This window comes from Oncorhynchus nerka, linkage group LG26, assembly GCF_034236695.1.
Source record: "Oncorhynchus nerka isolate Pitt River linkage group LG26, Oner_Uvic_2.0, whole genome shotgun sequence".
Taxonomy (NCBI): domain Eukaryota; kingdom Metazoa; phylum Chordata; class Actinopteri; order Salmoniformes; family Salmonidae; genus Oncorhynchus; species Oncorhynchus nerka.
Window position 1 is genome coordinate 28,907,684 of NC_088421.1, and position 18,941 is coordinate 28,926,624.

Consider the following 18,941-nt stretch of genomic DNA (forward strand, 5'->3'; position numbering starts at 1 on the left):
GGATGAAACATATTTAAGACACTACTTTCGTTTTGACACACTAAACCATTTAGAATCAACATCCATATTATACATTTTTCCTTTAATAACATTTATTATCAGAGTCTTCATCAGTACTGGTCTTTATTTTAATCATATGGAGAGAGAGGGGCCCCTCTTGGTGTATCAACAACACTAGCACCATGTATTTAACAGGTGTATCATTGTGTTATTATTTGATACATCATTAGAATTGTTCCTCATGTTTCCCCTTGTCATGTGTTTGTACACGTCCTTCCTTTCTCTACCAGATGGTTTTTGTACAACTATTCTCATTAGTTTAACCATAGTGAGTCTCTAGCACAGTAATACACTGCAGAGTCCTCTGGCTTCAACTGGCTCATGTGGAGATAGATGTTAGAGCTGTCCTTCGATGCTGTGAATCAGCCCTGTACTACTGGGGCATTGCTCTTGTCAGTGTCCGAATAATAGTAAATGATCAATTCAAGTACTTTTCCAGGTGCCTGGTGGATCCAGTGCATATTAGTGCTGCTTAGAGTGAATTCACTACAGGCACATCTGAGTTTGAGGGATCCTTTGGGGGTCCCCTGGACTGACTGTTCAGCCTGTGTGAGTACGACCTGACAGTGGACACCTGAGGGAGAGGAATGACAGGTCAGATCAATCAAGGAATCACATCAGTATCACAGCAAAACAGGTTATACTGATCAGACTATAGTCAGGAAGCAGTAGAGATGCAGGGAACATGGTTTGTGTTGAAGCTGAACTGGTGGGAGCAGCTCTTCTCTACTCTCCAGGACTCAGAGAGACATACTACACGCTTAGAAAAAAAGGGGCTATCTAGAACCTAAAAGGGTTTGTTGGCTGTCTCCATGGGAGAATCCTTGGAAGAACCCTTTTTGGTTCCATGTAGGACTATTTTCACAGAGGGTTCTAAATGGAACCCAAAAGGGTTTTAATATGGGGACAGCTGAATAATTATTTTGGAACTTTTCTTCTAAGAATGTAGGACAGACAGACAGAGCATTATATAACAGAGAGTGAGAGGAAGCGAGGGGTGAGATTATATTTGCATAATGATGATAAACAGTATAAAAGCCCTGGGAATATCAGTGCAAATGGTGGTAAAATATTTATAATGTGTCAGTTTCTAACACTACACTCTAGAATGGTTAAACATTGTTTTCTTATTATTGGTAATCCTATACTATATGTTTAAAGTTATTATTGTAAAAACAAATGTATTGCGGTGTTTGTAAACATGTTGCTATTAGCGTTCATCAGAAATAAATAAGATTATCTGTGCTGAATGCGGAAGTGTTTTTGTGCGGCTTCTCCCATTAGTTTACCACTGTGACTCTCTAGCACAGTAATACACTGCTGTGTCCTCACTCTTCAGACTGTTCATCTGTAGGTATAGCTTACTGCTGGAGTCATCTCTGGAGATGGTGAATCTACCCTGGACTGACAGAGTAAGAGATTGGACTACTATATGTGCCTATATAAGCAACCCACTCCAGTCCTTTCCCAGGAGCATCTCTGATCCAACTCATCTCATATCTACTGAATGTGAAGCCAGAGGCTGTACAGGTCAGTTGGTGGGATTCTCCAGGCGTTTTAACTACTGGTCCAGACTCAGTCAGTGTCTGACCATGAACACCTGTGGAAATAGAAAGCAGAGATGTTGTTTAAGTTGAAACTAAAACCTGATGTCAACTTGTTTATTTGATAGACAGTATAAACACCTGTTAGATTGACTGTCAGTAAGAATATTCCTGTGGTAGGAAACATGGTGATCTGTTTAGTTCTCTAATGGTAGTTGAGAGTCTACAGCAGAATCCTCCTTCAACAGAGACATTAATAAAGATGGAGGACTAGAATGTTTTGCATGAGCTCCTTCTTACTGGGAGGACCAATCACAAGAGGCTTTGATAGATACCCACAGATCACCTAGTATGAGGTCATCTTGAGATGCTCTGTTATGAAGAAGAAATCCTTCTGTTTGTGTTTCTATGTATTTATTTTACCAGGTAAATTGATGGAGAACACATTTCCATGACAACACAAACGTGAGGAGGAGTTGTAAGGACTGTTTCAGAATGAATGTACAAATTATTACTCATGACAGTAAAGTAATATTGGTACATGCTGCCATCATGTTGTCATAGCATGATAAAGGGGCAAACTTCTGAAACATCCACTAAAACCAAATACTTTTTGACTTTTACTCAAGTCATTTTCTATATCTATACTTGTACTCAAGTATGTCAATTGGGTACTTTTTCCACCACTGATATTAACACATGTTTAACAGTGAGGGTATTGTGTTATACCTATATCTGTTCTTATCCTACTGTGGACCTATGTTATGACTAGTGACTGATACTACATCTAGTTCATACAGTCATCACATCATAGCAGGATATTTCATGTAAAGGCTAAGATCGCCCACTCCTGGTGGGTACATATAACTCCAAACATTGGTTGGTGAGTTTTTGTACAGGTCTGGTGCTGGTTTGTATCACTGTGACCACCGAGCACAATAATACACAGCTGTGTCCTCAGCCTGCAGACTGGTGATGTCTAAGTACAGTACATTACTACTGTCTCTGGAGATGGTGAATCTGCTCTTAAAAGAGGCTCCAGAGACAATTGATCCACCACTCCAGATGATCCCAATCCACTCCAGTGTTTTCCCTGGCTGCTGTCGTATCCAACCTGTACCTTGGCTTGTCAGGGCATAGCCAGAGGCTTGGCAAGATAGTTTCACTGACTCTCCAGGAGGTTTGAGTTGAGCAGGGGAGGAGGTCAAACTAATGCTGTGTATATCTGAAAGAGAGCAGGGAGAAGAGAGAGACAGACAGGAAACTTAACCTGACGAAAGAGAATCAATTACTTTTTCCAACCATCTACGTCTTTATACAAAAATGAACACATGGACAAAAACAACCTTATTTACTGGATTTAATGTCCAATCTTGTTTTGTACCTTGTATTTGAAGAGATAAAAATCACCCCACTTACCTGGTAGGAAGGACAGGAGGAGGAGAGATGTAAGAAACATGTTTCTCTGTTGAATGGCAGACAGTGTCTGTCTGGGTACTGGCAGACAGGGTGGTTGCAGTGATGAAGGTTGTGTCTGCGTGTGTGTGTGTGTGTGTGTGTGTGTTTGTCTGTGTGTGTGGCTGCCCCTCAGAGCTGGTCATTGATATACAGTTATTATCAGAGGGGATTATTTGCATATTCTCCGTCTTTTATTGACAGAGTAAACAGGAGTCAATATTGAGACATCAACCTTGGTTCTGGAAAAAATGCTTATATTGTACAGATTTCCATGCAAACATTCATGACTAACTCAACAATACTGTTCTTCTTCATGGAGGATTAAGAGTTTTTCCCCCCGTGTGGGACCACAGACTGTGAGAGACTAAGATAGTATTAATAAAGAAGCGGTCTATTACATCAGGAGATAGTGCTGCTATTGGGTAGGTGGGGGTTTTGACTACCACAGATTTCATGGTCAGTTGTTCTAGGTCAGATAGTTAGTTTGCTCGATGTGTCATTCATTTGGAACATTACACCATTCTGCAAATCTAGTGCAGCAAGAGATAGTGTTAAATGAGAGAGAATGGTGCTGTGGTTGAAGAAGGGATATACAGTCTCTACTTTGGAAAGTGTAGCTAGTTCACACCGCATGTTACAGACGTTAAGCATCAAGTGTATGAGATACATGTTATACAGTGTAGGAGAGGGAATTGGAGAGATACCTGGCGAAACCTTTAGTTCAGCTCAACATTAATGTCATTTGGACAGTCATGGAGGAAGGTTTGATTTTGATATGCCTGAAGTGCAGTTTAATTTTGGTGAAGCGGACCTAGAGATGCATCACTATGGTGATGTTGAAGAGGAGGGAGAAGAAGAAGAATAGGAAGAGAAGGGAGATCGTGGACGCTCAGGCCGGCCCAGACGACCCCGGCAGCCACAACAGCAACGGGCTCTAAGACACATAGGAGTCCAGATTAAAGACTACCTCTGTTGCTCTGTGTTAAACACCATGTTCGGAAACGTCATCTTCCTAGTGCTCCTGGCCCTGCTCTGCTCTTATCCGGTAAGATGTCTGACATTGATTGGATCATGTCATAACAAAGCACTAAGAAATAAGATGGTTGTCATGGTGAGCTGTATGGGTACAATGACGGCTCCAATCTACCTAGGCACTTTGTTATAGGTTTAAGAGTTTTAAGCCAATCAGGGATGAGACTTTTTAGGTCACCCAACCGCCATTGTGTAATTCAAGAGTTATACAATGCACTTTCTGCAGTTATTGTTGATCTAGCATGAGTAAAATGTGACCAGTTAAACTGACATTTTAATGACATTGAAATCAGAAATGTACAAAACCCTTTATTCCCCTGTCTATGTCCTTGTTTTTCACCTCTCAGGTGAGGAAGAGGATGGCGAAGAGGGGCCTGAAGGGGCGCGGCAGGGCAGTGGTCATGCTTACAGGACCAACACGGCTGCTGTGGTGGTGACCCTCTGTGGCCTGGCCATTTTCTTCCTCTGTCTATATTTTGGTAATTTTCTTTCTGACACAAGCGTGCTATATGAAGGATTGTCATCATATTCGAATAGTTATGATGCCCTCAAAAGCTACCACCCCCCCAAGTTCTGGCCGCAGCCCCAGTTCCGGCCACCGGGCGAGTCCAGGAAGATGCCCCAGGGGGAGAGGATAGGGTCACAAAGAGACAGTCAGTACACATTAGTAATACTAGACTTAATAGCCAGGGACGTTAATGCTACAGGCCTATAGTCGTTTAGCACAAATGGGTTTGTTGAATTGGAGATGGGTACTAAAGTAGAGCTTTTTCATAGCATACAGGATTGTATGCATAAATGCAGAGTGTGCAGAATAATACTGTAATAATACCTTATGCCCATCACTACTCTTTCTAAGAGAGGTCTTGGTGGGACCCTGCTTGGTGGTCTCTGAGTTTGGCATTCAACATAGTTTTTATTCTTTACCCTGTCAAAAACCTTCCTGCAGAATCCATGCTCAGCTAATATTTATGTGTGATTTTACAGAATCGTTGCACTATTATTTCAAATTGACTAACTAAAAACTAAAGTCGTACATTAGCTACACATAGTATTACTATATGGAATGTTGTCAAATATCACTTTGATATGAAATAAAATTATTTTTCACAATTCAATATCCTTACTGTTAAGTCACTGTTAAGTGTTAAGTCAAAGTTGGCGAACTCTCTTCTTTTGGACAGACAAGGTCCTTATGTCCTTCATGTATTTTCTGCTCTTTCTGAAAAGGAGACAGGTCACAACATAAAGAAAACCTCAGAGAGTTATTCATGAAGCATGGACAGTGTTTCTGAGGTTCGGGACATTTCATTCAAGTAGAAGGTTGTCTATTCCCGCTGTTTGCAGAGAAGACTTAGTCAATGTTCCACAGCCTGTTTCTATCTATATACTGAACAAAAATATGTAAAATATTGGTCCCATGCTTCATGAGCTGAAATAAAAGATCCCAGAAAGGTTCCATACACACAAAAAGCATATTTTTCTCAAATTTTGTGCACAAATTTGTTTACATCCCTATTAGTGAGCATTTCTCCTTTGCCAATAAAATCCATCCATTTACATTTACATTTAAGTCATTTAGCAGACGCTCTTATCCAGAGCGACTTACAAATTGGTGCTTTCACCTTATGACATCCAGTGGAACAGCCACTTTACAATAGTGCATCTAGGTCTTTTAACAGTTGTGGAATATCAAGAAGCTGATTAAAAAGCATGATCATTACACAGATCCACCTTGTGCTGGGGACAATAAAAGGCAACTCTAAAATGCGCACTTTTGTCACACAACACAATGCCACAGATGTCTCAAATTTTGAGGGAGCGTGCAATTGGCTTGCTGACTGCAGGAATGTCCACCAGAGCTGTTGCCAGATAATTTTATGTTAATTTCTCTACCAAAAGCCTTGGAGGACAAGGTCGTTTTAGAGAATTCAGCAGTACATCCAACCGGCCTCACAGCCACAGAGCACATGTAACTACGCCAGCCCAGGACATCCACATCCGGCTTCTTCACCTTTGGGATCGTCTGAGACCAGCCACCTGGACAGCTGATGAAACTTAGGAGTATTTCTGTCTGTAATAAAGCCATTTTGTAGGGAAAGACTCATTCTGATTGGTTGGGCCTGGCTCCACAGTGGGTGGGCCTGTGTCCTCCCTGGCCCACAATTGGCTGCATCCCTGCCCAGTCATGTGAAATCCATAGATTAGGGCCTAATGAATTTATTTCAATTGAACGATTTCTTTATATGAAATGTAGCTCAGTAAAATCTTTGAAATTGTTGCATATGTTTGTTCAGTATATGTCTGATGGGTTTTTGTACAGCTCCACCACTCACGTCACTGTACCCAGCGTGCCCAGTAATACACAGCAGAGTCCTCTGCCTTCAGACCAGGCAGTTTCTGATGTGTCATGCTTACTGAGCTGTCTTTGGTCAGTTCAATCTGTCCCTCCAGGGTTTTGGCATAGCCTGCTGCTCCAGTATTGGTGTTGATCCAGCCCATCCATTCCAGTGGTTTCCGGTAGGTTGGTGAATCCAGTTCGTACCATAGCTTGTGAAGGTATACCCAGTTCTTCTACAAGACAGGTTGAGAGTTTCTCCAGGCTTGTTCTAGAGTGGACTGGAGGGAATGGACTGCATACTCTGATCACGTAGACCTGATTTAGAGAAAGAGAGAGAGAGGAAACAAGGGGAGAGGAGAGAGGAGATAGGATGGAATATTAAAGGAAAACATGAAGGAATTGTAAATCTTCTTTGCTCAGCTTAGGAAGAGTTGATGAGGAGTAAAACCAAGCAGAACTCACAGGACAGACAGGTAAAGGTTTCCCTTCATACTGAGGGTGGAGATATAAACTCAGTTGCTCCACACAAGACAACAATACAACAAGTCAGCAGCAGAACAGAAGTATATATGAACTCTGAGGGATCCGGATTTACATCATGATGTCATGGGTGAGGGTCTGATGACTTCTACAGGATTGATGTGCCATCCCAGGACATAGACATATCTGATATAGGCAAAAAGCTTAAATTCTTGTTAGTCCAATGTACAAATCAAATCAAATCAAATGGTATTAGTCCCACGCGCCAAATACAACAGGTGTTGACCTTACAGTGAAATGCTTACTTACGAGAATAATAGACCAAAGTAACAAGTAATTCAAGAGCAGCAGTAAAAAATAACAATATATACAGGGGGGTGCTGGTACAGAGTCAATGTGTGGGAGCACCGGTTAGTTGAGGTAGTATGTACATGTAAGTAGAGTTAATTAAAGTGACTATGCATAGATGGCAACAGAGAGTGGCAGTGTTGTGGAGAGGGGAGGGGGGGGTCAATGCGAATAGTCTGGGTTGCCATTTGACTAGATGTTCAGGAGTCTTGTGGCTTGGGAGTAGAAGCTGTTTAGAAGCCTCTTGGATCTAGACTTGGCGCTCAGGTACCGCTTGTCATGTGGTAACAGAGAGAACAGTCTATGACTAGGGTGGCTGGAGTCTTTGACCATTTTTAGGGCCTTCCTCTGACACCGCCTGGTATAGAGGTCCTGGATGACAGGAAGCCTGGCCCCAGTGATGTACTGGGTCGTTCGCACTACCCTCTGTAGTGCCTTGCGGTCTGAGGCCGAGCAGGACCCATGTCAAATCTTTTCAGTCTCCTGAGGGGGAATAGATTTTGTCGTGCCCGCTTAACGACTGTCATGGTGTGCTTGGACCATGTGAGTTTGTTGGTGATGTGGACACCAAGGCGAGGGAGAGCTTTTTATGCATCTCGGTGTGTGGAGTACAGGTGGTCCAGAGTTATTTTCCCTCTGGTTGAACATTTAACATGTTGATAGAAATGAGGTAAAACTGATTTAAGTTTCCCTGCATTAAAGTCCCCGGCTAGTAGGAGCTCCACCTCTGGGTGAGCGTTTTCTTGTTTGCTTATGGCGGAATACAGCTCGTTTACTGCTATCTTAGTGCCAGCCTCTGACTGTGGTGGTATGTAAACAGCTACAAAGAATATAGATGAAAACTCTCTTGGTAGGTAATGTGGTCTGCAGCTTATCATGAGAAACTCTACATTCCTTTCACATGTTCACAAACTTCAAAGTGTTTCCTTTCAAATGGTATCAAGAATATGCATATTCTTGCTTCAGGGCCTGAGCTACAAGCAGTTAGATTTGGGTATGTCATTTTAGGCAAAAATTGAAAAAAGGGGCGGATCCCGAAGAGGTTGATCAGGGGTATATCTATGACTCATCTATAGGGCCAGGAGTTTTCGTTGATCACATGACATGTCACAGACAAACTCTGTCCCCATGCCCAAACCAGGGCCTGGAGTTTTTCCTGCTCAGGTCACGGAGGTTGGTAAAACCGTAGGGAATCTGTGAGAATGATTTTCTAAATATTTATAGAAATCCTTCACCATTTGGGTTAATTTACTGTAAATATCAGATTAGGGATCAAGCTATCAAGGACAGTCAAAGTGTTCTTCATGAATGAACACAGCTATGTAGGCCTTTATGTGATTTCTCTTTACTTTATATCTTTCGTCAGGGAAATGTGTATATTGTTTTGATGTACAAGTAGTTCTGTTATTTTGGTTCTTAGGGGAATATTATACTTCAGTAGACATGACTGTGTTGTACTGATGCTCTACTGCCCTCTGACTCTGCGGTACTGATGCTCTACTGCCCTCTGTTGACTCTGCTGCCAGTTAGATTCTCTGAGGGGTTTTTGTACAGATCCTCCACTCACTCACACCACTGTGTCTGTCTTGCACAGTAATACACAGCAGAGTCCTCTGCTCTCAGAACAGACAGCTTCAGATACACCATGCAGATGGTATTATCTCGGGTTATCTCGATCCGCCCTTCAACACTCTTTGTGTATGTACCAGTATACCCAATCCATTCCAATGATTTTCCTGCAGGTTGTCTTATCCAGCTCATACCATAGTTTCCACATTGTGTATACCCAGATCCCTTACAGGAGAGGGTAAGAGTTTCTCCAGGCTTTTTCTGGAGAGGACTTGAGGGAATGGACTCCATACTCTGACCATTTAAACCTGATGGAGAAAAAGAGAATGAAGAAGTGAACATGAGAGGGAGAACAGTAAAAATGGATCAAATCAAAGGAGAAAACAACCAATTAAGAATATTCAAATGTTAGCTCATATTTTAGTGTAAGCACAGTAATTAAAGGAGTAGGTGGCTGCAGAACTCACAGGTCAGACAGAGAGAGAGCAGCAGAAGGGAGAGTTGTCCTGTCATACTGAGGGTGGAGGTAAGAACTCAGCTACTCTACTACTAAAGACAACAAGACAACAGCAGAATATAAGTATATATGAACTCTGAGGGATCTGGATTTACATCATGATGTCATGGGGGAGGGGCTGATGACTCTGAGGTCAGAGGTCAATCTATGGCTCATAATTAGGGCCAGGAGTTGTCACATGACCTGACCAGGAACAGTGTTTTTCCTGATCAGGTCACTTAGTCAGAAAAACCTACAGGCCCTTCTCACCACACGCATAACTGACTAGATTTAATTTAATTGTGGATTATTTTAAATATGAGATAGACATCCATTTGTCAAGGAAAGACTCCTTGTTCATCATGATGAACACAGCTTAATGAGGTTCAACACCTCACATAGCCTGTCCTCTTTTTAGTTAATGCATACAACACCAGTTTGTGTCAAAAACAGAGTTTTTCAGACTCAACAGTTTCCCATGTGTATCAGGAATGGTCCACAACCAAAAGGACATCCAGTCAACTTAACACAACTGTGGGAAGCATTAGCTACAACATGGGCCAGCATCTTTACATTAGCGAGAACATTAGCAACAACATGGACCAGCATGTTGTACTGTAATGTTCACTCCATCTACTATGGACTGTTACTTTTCAAACAGTCATTATGCTATCGTGCAAAAATACAGAAAAGATGAACATGCTCATGTTTTCAGCTCCAGCTGTGGTCTGTAGCACCACCAAGGACCATTCTCTGATGATGTACACCCTCTGATAAAACTGAACCAGGAGAACTTTACCTCATTAGAATCTGACTTTCTGGGCCTGAGATATTGTAACTTGAAGGTCATTTTTAAGAGGTAAAATGTATAAGTAGAAAAATAGATTCTGACCAAATTGACTGAACACTGACTATTGAATCGTACATACTTTGAGTATGGAAAAACATATGTATAGTTACTTTTGTCATAATTATTATGCTTTAAGTCACAGAAACATATATTTTTTACCATCCCGTCAAACTGCATACATTCCATAGTCTAAGAGTTTATGTTTGATAATCCATTCTGTTCCACACTGATCCTGCTCTGCTTATCTCAGTAGTGTCTGTTTCTCTCACACACCCCACCCCTCTCTCTTCCCCTCTGTGACCCTCACAGCTGTGTGGCACCACGCTTGGTGAACTCCAGTCTGTCACCTGGGTGTTTCAGGGTCCCAGTTTAGCATCTCTGATGATTCAGATAGACAGTTAAAGCAGTTAAGTAGTCCAGGGACTGTCCCTATACATTTTCATTATCAAATTCTCACTACCTTGTTTCATTTGAAGAGAAACTGCCTTTTTATAAGCCAGCTGGTGGCTGGTAACCATACAATGTTTCAACCACATGAACACGACTGGCATTTGGTTTGAATAAATGGTGAGAATGATCAAATAATCTGACAATTTATTCACGGTTTCATTTATATGATAGACTTTGTTAACAGTTGTATCAATTATAGGATTTAATATTTTCAGTCATTCACTGCTACTTGTCACACACAATGTTATTGACACGCCATATTCATGTTTTGTAGAAAATATAACACACTTATCCAGAATTGCATTGAACAATGAGTCCTTATTTATCTAAAATAACAAATTGCTCTGTGGTTTCTCATAGCTGTTCTGGGCACCTCCCCCTAAATACTTCATGTAATGATTAAAATTATTTATATGGGGTAGAGTTTAAGAATGTATTTGTATCAGGTGTGTCCATCAAAATGAGTGTTGGGCTCAGTAGTTCAAAGCTACGCAAGCATGACTTCTACCCAGGATGCACCTGCACTCTGAAAGACATTTCCCTGGTATAGTATATTGATTAACCCAAAAAATGACCAATATATCATTGTAAAACTGCAGTAACACATTTAAAAACGAAATTACACTTGTTGCAATCAAAGTCATTCCAAAGGTTAGGTTTACCAGCTAACAGAGCAAATGAATGTGAACATACTTTCATATGATTGGTAAACAATACAAAACGTTGCAGAGATCCTATCCAACTGACAATCTCTTACAAATAAATATAAATGATTGGAACCAAGATTTTAAAATAACTGATATTGGCACAAGATAGAGGGATTGTTGGAACATAATTTATGAGATTACAGTTATTGCAAAAATATGCTTAATCCAATATAACCTAATGTATATAATGTATTATACAAGAGACAACATTCACAAATTCTACAGCACAAAGGCAGAGTCATATCTGAAGTGTGAAATTAACAATTACTCAATAATTCATGACTTCTGTGTTACGGTCTGTGTGTAGCTTGTGTAGATGTCAGGTGCAGGACAGCAGATATGAGTAAGTAAACGGAATTTACTCAAAAATAGGCTAATACAAATAAGCAAGCCCACATAAACAGACTGAATAACATAAACAATTACTCACAAACATACATGGGGGAACAGAGGGTTAAATACTGAACAAGTAATTGGGGAATTGAAATCAGGTGTGTAAGAAAGAGACAAAACAAATGGAAAATGAAAAGTGGATCGGCGATGGCTAGAAGGCCGGTGACGTCGACCGCCGAATGCCGCCCGAGGAGAGGGACCGACTTCGATAGAAAGTTATGGTCCGAGTTGGAAAGGTGGCTGTCAGAAGTATTACAATGTAAATGTACTTTTAATTTGTATGTCTGCATATTTCAAGACATGGCATATGAGTCTGCAGTGAGACACCTGGTGGGTTGGAAAATACTTTTCTCATCAATCATCTTTAAAAAAATACATAATACATTTCAAAATCAACCAATCATCCATTGTTCACGCAATGCAAATGTCAAATGCTTTTCTATCTAAATATTGAAAGTGCATGGGCAACGGAGAGGAGCAAAATCATGCAGTTTGAGGCCATGTGGCAGGAAGTGATACGGGCACCGCTGGAGATATGGGTGAGGGCTAGTGGGTCTGGGCAGGTGTGATGTTGTTGATGTTCGTATGATGTCGTTGTTTGTATGTGTTCTATTGTTGATAAAAGGGAGAATTAAATCTGGCCACATTTTTAGGTTAATGTAACTATACATTTATTATTATGTAAACATTTAGAGCATGCATGTTCAAGAGGTCATAGGTCATCACAGGTCTGTGGAGATCTTCACAATTGTTGCAACAATCTGTGCAAAATCTTCAACGGCATTGATCACTTACACCATGCACATTTAATGTAATCTCAACTGCAATCCACCTCATTTGGTTCTGCTATTAGATGAAGCATAGATAAATCATATTAATCTCTTCTATAAATTAACAGAATATCTGAGATTCTATTGCCATATGAATTTTGCTGTGGTTTTGAATGGTTGAAAGAGCAGTGTCCCTTTGGGTGACAACCAAAGCAAAAATCTGACACATTGGAAATCCAACAAACTTTTGGCTGCCTTTGAGGGGGTGAATATAGGTTGTAATCTCATTCATGAACGTCTCATCCAAATATTACCCAATTATCCACTTTGAAATTACGTAGAGTGCCCAGTGGGTAGCCATCTAAGGCAAGTTGTTTGGTGACAGTTGCTGACCATGTGCTGTTGAAACAATGGGAACACATTTTAGGGTACAGTACTTCAGGATCTGAATAGTATTTGTTTTTTGGCATCTAAGTGTAAAAAATCAAATAAAAAATTAAAAAAGGTATTGTCTGACTGTTGAACAGATAGAGAGAGAAGATGAAAGTGATAAAAGATTGACACAACCTCTAAGGGCAGTAGGCCAGATTCAAACTATGCTGACAAGATACCTCAATTTATTTCAGGAGCCACTTGTATGAATGTCTCTGTGATATTGTTGTGATAAATATCAAAATGCAATAGGATTTAAATGTAAATAATTTAATGACTGTTCTTTATCTTTATATTCCTTGTTGAAAAATGACTTCTCTGTAAACAATAGAGAAAATGTTCTGATTGACAGTGATCAGTGATATCTGGCTTTGTCTTTAATTACATGTTTTATATGCATGTGACATGCTACCACCCACCACTGGTTGTTATGCTAATTCGATCTCCCAAGTCTGTGTACTTACAGTGCATTTGGAAAGTATTCACACCCCTTGACTTTTTCCATATTTTGTTACATTACAGCCTTATTGTAAATGGGATTAAATAAATACAATTCCTTATCAATCTACACACAATACGCCAAAATGACAAAGCAAAAAAAGTTTTTCAGAACTGTTAGCAAATTTATAAAAACAGAAAACAGAAATATCTTAATGTAAGTATTCAGACCCTTTGCTATAAGACTCGAAATTGAGCTCAGGTGCATCCTGTTTCCATTGATCATCCTTGAGATGTTTCTACAACTTGATTGGAGTCCACCTGTGGTTGATTGAACATGGACATGCTTTGAATAGCACACACACCTGTCTATATAAGGTCCCACAGTTGACAGTGCATGTCAGAGCAAAACCAAACCAAGAGGTCAAAGGAATTGTCTGTAGAGCTCTGAGACCTATCCAGGCGCTGTAAGATTTGGCAGGTGTCACCAACGCATGGGCTATTGCATCAGGCTGAACAACACCATTTTCCTACGGCTGTATTTACCACAGAGCACAGCCTCTTGTGCCTTATTGCTCAATTACATCATCTATACTTAGGGTACAAAACATGAAGAACACCTTCCTAATGTTGTTCTGGGGGCCATTTTGCCCTCAGAACAGCCTCAATTTGTCATGCCGTGGACTCTACAAGGTGGCTACAGCATTCGATAAAGATGCTGGCCCATGTTGTCGCTAAGGATTGGAAGATGGTGCTGGTGTTAGGGCATGACAAGGTATTCAGAGTGCCCTCGTGCGGTGATAAAGACAGTCTTCCATTCGTTGCCTTCACATATACGGACAAGGTTATATGTACTTCGCAGGTCAAGTTTTGTATAGATGTTGGCGCGGACCACTTGTTCAAGGGTCGCTAGGATCAGAGGAAGAGGGAAACGGTTGTTGACTGTGACATCATTCAGGGAACGGTAATCAATACATGGACGAAGATCGCCATCCTTTCTTTTCAACGAAGTAGCTGGATGCAGCCGGAGAAGAAGGACGAATGAAACCATTTGAGTGTTTCATCAATGTAGTTCACCATTGCCTCATTTTCCGGGATAGATAGGGGGTAAACTCGGGTGGGGAAACTCCAGGGAGTAAGTCAAAAGCACAGTCCCCTGGGCGATGTGGTGGCAGAGTGGAGGCCTTGATTTTGCTGACGACATTGCTGGTAATGGGCGTATTCAGATAGTATCTTGGGTGGCACTGCAGAGGCAGAGTCCTCAATGGTGGTAGCTTTGCAGGGTAGGCTGAGACAACTGGTGAGTGAGGTAGAAGACCAGGACATTAGTTCACCTTGTCGCCACGAGATGGCAGGGTCGTGATAACAAAGCCAAGGGTGTCCGAGGCTGAATGGCTGTTTGGGGGATGCAAGTTCCATGAGTTGAATGGTTTTGGTGTGGAAGACTCCAATCTGGAGGGTGATGCTCGGTCAGGTGCGTAATGAAGCCCGTGCCCAATGGCTGCCAGTCCAGGGTGTTAATCCTTAAGGGAGGGGTGACAGGTGTTAGATCAATGTCAAGCTCTTGTACTAGCTGGTTATCGATAAAATGACCTGCTGCTCCCGACTCTGTCAAGCCCTCTACATACTTAGTAACCCCCTTCACGGTTATCAATACTGGGATGGAGAATTGCTTCTGGGAGATATTTACAAATAAGGACACGCCTACCTGCATGGTACCGGAGGGACCCTTATCTCTCCGTGGGGGGCGAACAGGGCAATGGCTGAGTAGATTATCTTTTCCGCAACAGTATAGGCAGAGCTCTTCCTGGATCCGCCCTTGACGTTCGATACACGGGAGAGGAGCATGGCCCAATTGCATGGGCTCTGGAAGACTCGGACGGGATGACGATATCATGGAAAGAGAAGGTTTCCAGCTCCTGGGTGGCAGAGTTCTTCAGCGGCCAATTATGAGGTGGTCGATAGAGATGGACATACGAAGGTATTGATTTAAATCCTGAAGGTCACCTCTACAGACCAGCTCTGCCTGAAGTTCTCTGTTGAGCCTTCTTTGGTAAACGGTAAGTAAAACAGCCTCACTCCATCCACACCCTGCAGCCATGGTGCAGAACTCAAGGGCATTCTCAGCAGCTGAATTGCATCCTTGTCGAAGTTCTATGAGGAGGTCTCCTATAGGACGACCGGAAGGAGAGTGATCGAATACCTCTTTGAAGAGGGTGTGGAAATGGGTCTCGGATCCGAGCTCTGTGCTGTTGGAAGTCCATATGGTGGTGCCCCAATCTAGGGCTTTGCCTGTGATTAGAGAGACAAAATCCACCCTGCTGTTGTCGGTAGAAAACTTAGTGGGGTTGTGCTCAATGTATTTTCTGCATTGCATCAGAAATCCCTGACATTTCTCCGTTGAACCGTCATATTTTCTAGTCATGGATAAGAATGAAAGAAGGCTATGGATTACGATACCTGGCATCGGAGGAGTACGGATAGGCTGGCGGAGAAGATGGCAGATTTCCTCCATACGCTCCTCTTGCTGGGTTAGGCGCCGCTGTAGCTTCGCTTAATCCATTCCGTTTTTAGGTGAGGTATTCTGTAATGAATACTCAGGGAGAAAAAGGTGTAGATTAACGCACAGAGCGCGGCAGGTGTTTATTTCACCTTCACAGAAGGCAGGAATCAATGGTCATACACAGGTAGGCAAACAGGCATGTGAATCAAAACTAGGACTGAAAGCTATAACTGGTTCTCACAAACGGGCTAGGAATAGTGTTAGTATTATCAAAACGAACAATACCTCACAAACGGCAAACGGAATGAACTGAACGAAATAAGGAGCTGATGAGACCAGGTGAGTAACTAACAGGTGTAGTCAATTAACAAAAAAATGAAAGACAGGGCTATGTTCAAGAACACAAAGAAACAGAACACAAGGTTGACTAAGAAAAAAAAAATGCAGAACCTTACAATATTTTATGGACAGGCATGTCAGAAAAACAAACATGATTGTCATTCATCAATTTGGCTAAAAACAGGAATCAGTATGAAATCAGAAACATAGGACACAATAGCATAATAGCAACCAATACTGGAATGGAGAAAATGAAGATCAGAATATGACAATTCAAATTCATAGCATTGAAATATTCTCCCATATGTTTTCCTGGAGCTTTCATGAATGGGGTAAAAAATAAATATACTAGAAGCGTTAGAAACAAGGATGTATTTCCCTGAAACTAATAGTGTATATCGTTGGTAACTCACGTTATCATGGTTCAATGATAGGTGTTCCATTCTGTGGACTGAGAATAAAAACACTTTGCACAACACACACATTTAGATTATAAAATAGTTTTAAAAAATACATGCAATTACACTACCTTTGGTAATTACCTGTAGTTCTTGAAATTAGAGAAAATAAAAAGCTCATCTAGAGAAAATATTGCATATACATTTTTTATTATCTCAATATTGTGCTATATGTTGGAATGTCTAATAAACAAATATATTGTATACATGAATAATATTGTTTTGTCAGAAATTCATGCCGTTGATACATTTGTGTACTCTATCGTCCGCCCTGCTGATCGTGCTCTATCTGAACTACATTATGCTTTCATTATTTTGCATCAAATCTTTATTGACCTAAATTATTATAAAACTATGTATGTTGTTTTCGAGTGTACGAAAATTATTCTAATGATTGAAGTGTATATACCTAGTATGTTGTACTAGTATAGATATTAAGCTGACTTTTAAAAAACATATTTATGAGTTAGTTATTTAAGAAGCTGAATATAAAAAGTGTGGCTTCTTACTGTCACGGTCTTCCTCCTCTTCATCTGAAGAGGAGAGGCGAGAAGGATCAGAGGACCAAAATGCGAGGTGGTATGTGTTCATAGTGAATTTTAAAAAAGAAAACACTGACCACTGCAAAACTATACAAAAACAATAAACCAATGACGACCGTGACGCTACAACTGAGACCTATGCTGACACAAGCCACTAAAATAGACAATCACCCACAAACAAACAGTGCAACCCAGGCTACCTAAGTATGATTCTCAATCAGAGACAACTAATGACACCTGCCTCTGATTGAGAACCATACTAGGCCGAAACATAGAAATCCCCAAATCATAGAAAATCAAACATAGACTGCCCACCCAACTCACGCCCTGACCATACTAAATAAATAAAAAACAAAGGAAATAAAGGTCAGAACGTGACACTTACATAGAAATGGGTCAGGCCACTTGCTCAATAACACAAAATAGATCATTCAATCTATGTTCTTACTGGTTCTAGACTATGTTGAAATAATCTAAATGACTGCAGCAGCCCCTTCATTAAAAACTTTAGATGCATTTGACCGTAGATCATTTTGTTTTATAATGGGTACATGTTCAGTACACATCCCTGCATTCTCTATTATAAAGTAGGCTGTCCTTCTTTGAGGTCACGTAGGTCAATTTGTTGCTCTCTTTGCCTTTATATAGATCTTTGACCTACTGTAAACTCCCTCGGTTGTTAACATCTACAATAATCATTAGACGTACGCTTCAGAGTTATCATACCCAGTGTCGGGGTTTGTACAAAGTTGGGTAAATCAGCTCTTTGCCTTTAGGATCTTTCTTACCCCCTATTACTTTGGGATTCTAATCCCCACTGTGACCAAATCTCTAACATTCCTGATCCTTCCCATATATTTGAACTCTAAACCTCCCACAATAACTATTGTCTATTGTTAGTCTCAGTGACCTTACTGACAATATCGATGTTTTATACAGATCGAAATACATTGTTGGATACAGTTTTCATGTCTTTCATTGTGCAGACATTTGTTTATTAGACTATATTTCTCATTAAGAATACTGTTGTCAGCCACTTGGAGGCTTGGTGCATGTACAAAGAAAAAGTACCAAATTCAACCATTGGTGGATGGTAACTAAAATAATGGCAATGCATGTAGTCATGTTAATGTTTTCATTGTTTTCTTGTCAGAATTTTATGGTTTTGCATATGACTGTGCATTATATGCTGTCGTAATAGGGTTGAGGATCAGATCAGATGCCTATTGGGCATTCTTGATCAATTATTGATCCATAAAAGACACACACCGGTTCTGGGTATGAGACAAGATAAATATTACAATTTAAGTAAAGTATCAAATAAACAGTATCCTAAATTGAGAGATGAATTAAAAATCACATCAACATCATAATCTTTCAGAATGTACCTGTTTTCCATATAGAATGACATGTATACAGATATTACAACTTTTTGTGTTTTGTCTTAGTGGTTGTTCTTTAGTAAATAGGAAACTCAACAGTGTGTTAGTCCGAGAAACATTATTGAGATGGTTGGTTTATTGTTGTTGAAAGCTTCAAATGTACACAATGTGAAGTGATATTGCAGCAACAGTTTTAAAGTGGGTAATTGTATCAAATATATATCCTTGCATGTTTGAATTAGAGCTCCTTTAAAGTGTTTTCATCACAGCCTGGTAAACACATTCTTGTAAGTTGTCTATGTTGACATTTCTGGTTATGTCTCGCATGTAACATAACACTAAAGATTAT

At 40.6% G+C, this 18,941-nt stretch overlaps 1 gene segment (V, D, J or C); it reads right to left on the bottom strand.

Annotated features, from left to right (window-relative positions):
- Nucleotides 1–263: 263 nt before the first annotated feature.
- LOC115104380 (immunoglobulin heavy variable 3-74-like) overlaps nucleotides 264–18,941 on the bottom strand; it is a gene marked incomplete at its 5' end in the record, with an annotated part of 43,344 nt that continues 24,666 nt past the window's right edge. The window contains one exon of the V gene segment in view: nucleotides 264–634.